We start from the raw sequence: 3,390 nt of genomic DNA, 5'->3' as shown, positions 1-3,390 counted from the left end.
CACACCTCCTGCTCTGGCTCAGCACGGGCTCTGGGGATGTGGTCAGGCCTTGGTGGGAGGGGTGGGGATGGATTCTCTCTGGGCTCACTCTGCTCTCCAGCCTCTCGCACACCCTACAGTGCCTGGGGCCCCATCCTTGACTTCTTTTCCTGCGGGGAAAGCCCTGAGCCCTCAGCCCTGTAGCAGGAATCATAAGATGTGTGGGATCCAGAGTTCTGCCAGCCACCCCATCCATAGGCCCCCACAGACCACACACAGTTCTGTGGAGATGGAATCCCCTCCATCTGCACCCAAACCCCACTTACCATTATAGATACTCCAGGGATTCGCCATCCCCATGACAATGAGAAAGGACGCTTCCGTACATAGAGGAGGCCAGTAGGGTTTCACGTCTACCATATTTTGGCACTACCTGCTTCTCATGTCTACTGTGACTGTCTCACCTCTAACTAGAATTGAAGCCCAGGAGGGCAGGGAATATAGTCTCCGTGGTTCATTGGATGATGGTCAGTGGCCAGAAAGTGACTGCACATAGTGTGGCTTGGCATATGTTTGTTGAAGGAATGAACCCCAACCAACTCCTCTCAAGAGAGCTGAGTGCACCTGAAGCCACTCTGCCAGCCCCTGGTCTCCCTGCTTTGAATACACCCAGAAGCCTGCAGATAGGATCTCAAATTTCCTGTAAAAATGTGAAAACAGTGAATCCCAACTCAACAAGGTCAGTGAGGGGGTGACAGAGACTTCCTCATGGGGGTGCAGGAATCCTGAATGAGGACAACCGTGGTCCCTCCAGCAGACCTTCCACAGGGCTGGAATCGGGAGCAGCACTTTCCATGGTGGACCCACTGGAGCTTGTTCCTGTTAACACCCCACTGATCACAGGAGGAAACTGAGGCTCAGAGGGGTGTGGTGACAGTCCCAAGGCTCACAGCTGGGAGGCAGCCGAGTGACAATGTTCGATCAAGGGCCACAGTGCTCACCTGAGGAAAAGCAGGTCTAGCATCTGCTGGGGATTGGGAAAGTTCCTGTAGCTGAAAAGAAACATGTGGACGTAGGAGCCGTCACCACCCAGGACAGCAGGCACCAGGTGTTCCACCCGCTTCTTCAGGGTGCGTGCCGGGACAGGCCACACCATGGGGGTGGCATCCGGGCTGAGGGAAGAATTGTCTTCACTCTAGGACAGGACAGGGGAGAGATACACAGTGACAGCACCATGAACAACCAGGAGGGAAGGGGCTGGAGGCCAGTCTTAACCCCAGGGACGACATGAGAAGATAGCCTGGGGCCCCAGGGTTAAGGTACAGGGTGGTGTTTGCTACCCCAGCAGTCCCCTTTCACCCTCCACCCATTACCCAAGGTGTGAACACACCAGGAACAGCTGGATTATAACCCCCCCCCACATACTTGGCTCCTGCCCAGGGGGGATGTCCCATGACCCCATTCCCCACACACTCAGGAGGAGCGTGTGGTCACCCAGGGAGGCTCACAGTGCTGGCCTGGCCTGGTCTGGCCCACCCTCCCCTGGACACCTGACATTACCTTTGGGGACCTCCTGCCAAACGGCCACAGGAGTCCAGGGCGAGGGCTGAACCAGCGCCGGAAGCATCGGACAAGCCTCTCAGCACAGGGCTTCCTGAGGCTACTGCCCCAGGACCTCGGGACACAACACAACATCTCACTCTGTCTGTGGCCAAGTGAGCTGCAGAAGAGGCTGTGTATAGAATGTGGGTGCCAGGTTACCAATTTCCGAGTTCTATTGGGGTCTGTCGTCAAGGAAGGGAGGTCACTTCCTGGTACCTCATTTCCTGGGCCCCTCCTTTGTGTACAAGACTGCAAATGCCCCTCTGGGTACCTGACTGCTGACCCTCCTTCCCCATGAACTCTCTATATTGCCCAAAATTCCACAAACACTGCCCGACCACAGCCCTGTGCAAGGCCTGGGTGCAGCCAGCATCACAGCTCGGAGGAGATACATGTAGGTTCAGTCCCAGCTCCTGCTTCTTATCATTTATGTGACCCTGGACAAGCCATTGTGACTCTCCGGACCTCCCCAGTCTCCCCTTCTGTACAGTGGTGATCGTTCTAGCATCTTCTTCCTAGGGATGGCATCAGGCATGTGTGAGAAAACATCTCTAAAACCTATGGCCAGTGTCACATGCAGCTAATAAACAAGACTAGAGATAAAACCCATGACGGAGTGGAAGGTAGCATGGAATATGACTAACGACAGGTCTGGTTGCTGTCAGATAATCTTGAAAATGTCACTTTTGCTCTTGGCCTGTTTTCCCTGTCTGCACCATGCGACAGTTGGAATTTCCTGCATTCACATACTGCTGTCCTCCATAAAACCTCACAATGGCTTCATGTGTATTTAGGTTTGGAGTCAAGTGCCACATCTCTGTCTGCATGGTGGGTGACTCCTCAGGGGCTCCCAGGGTCCCCACCATCTGCTGCACACATCCCACCGCTGCCGCTGCAGTCCAAGCAGCCTGGCCGACCAGGGAGCTTGAACCCGAACAATCCCTCCCTTCACCGGAGTCCCGAGACACAGGCCGCACACTGCCCACCGCACACCGCCCACAGTCGCTGCCTTCTAAGCAGCCAGGCCTACCAGGAAGCCAGAACCCCAACAAAAGCCCCTCCCCCGGGAGCCCAAGACCCGTGATCGCCCATCGCCACCGTCGCCAACGCCGCCTTCCAAGCAGCCAGTTCAACCAGGGAGCCTGAACCCCAACAAACGACCCCCCCTGGGGACCCAAGAACCGGGCCCGCCCTCCGTCGCTGCCGCATCCGTCGTAGTCTAAGCAGCCAGGCCGACCAGGGAGCCTGAAACTCATCAAAAGCTACCACGCCCCCCAGGCCCAAGTCCCGGGCACCACCGCCGCCGCCGCCTCCTTCGTATTCCTAGCAACCAGTCCGACCAGTGGGCATGAACCCCAAAAAAGCCCCCCCCCCCGGGAACTGAGAACCGGGACTGGCCACCGTCGCCGCCGCCACCGTCCAAACAGCCAGGCCGATCAGGGAGCCTGAAACCCCAAAAAAGGCGCCCCCCGGGATCTGAGACACGGGACGCCCACCGTCCACCGCAGCCCGCCCACGGCCGCCGCCCAGCAAGCAGCCAGGCTGACCATGGATCCTGAACCCCTACAAAAGACGCGCCCCCTGGGACCGCTGACCCGGGCCCGCCCATCGTTGCCGCCGCCTCCATCCAAGCAGCCAGGACGATCAGGTAGACTGAATCCCAACCAAAGCCCCCCACCCCGAGGACACTAGACCCGGGCCGGCCCACCGCCGCCGCCTCCCAAGCCGCCAGGCCGACCAGGGAGCCTGAAACTCATCAAAAGCTACCACGCCCCCCAGGCCCAAGTCCCGGGCACCACCGCCGCCGCC

This window comes from Galeopterus variegatus, unplaced genomic scaffold, assembly GCF_000696425.1.
Source record: "Galeopterus variegatus unplaced genomic scaffold, G_variegatus-3.0.2 Scaffold10932, whole genome shotgun sequence".
NCBI classification, from domain to species: Eukaryota; Metazoa; Chordata; class Mammalia; order Dermoptera; family Cynocephalidae; genus Galeopterus; species Galeopterus variegatus.
Note: the sequence above shows the minus strand (reverse complement) of the source record.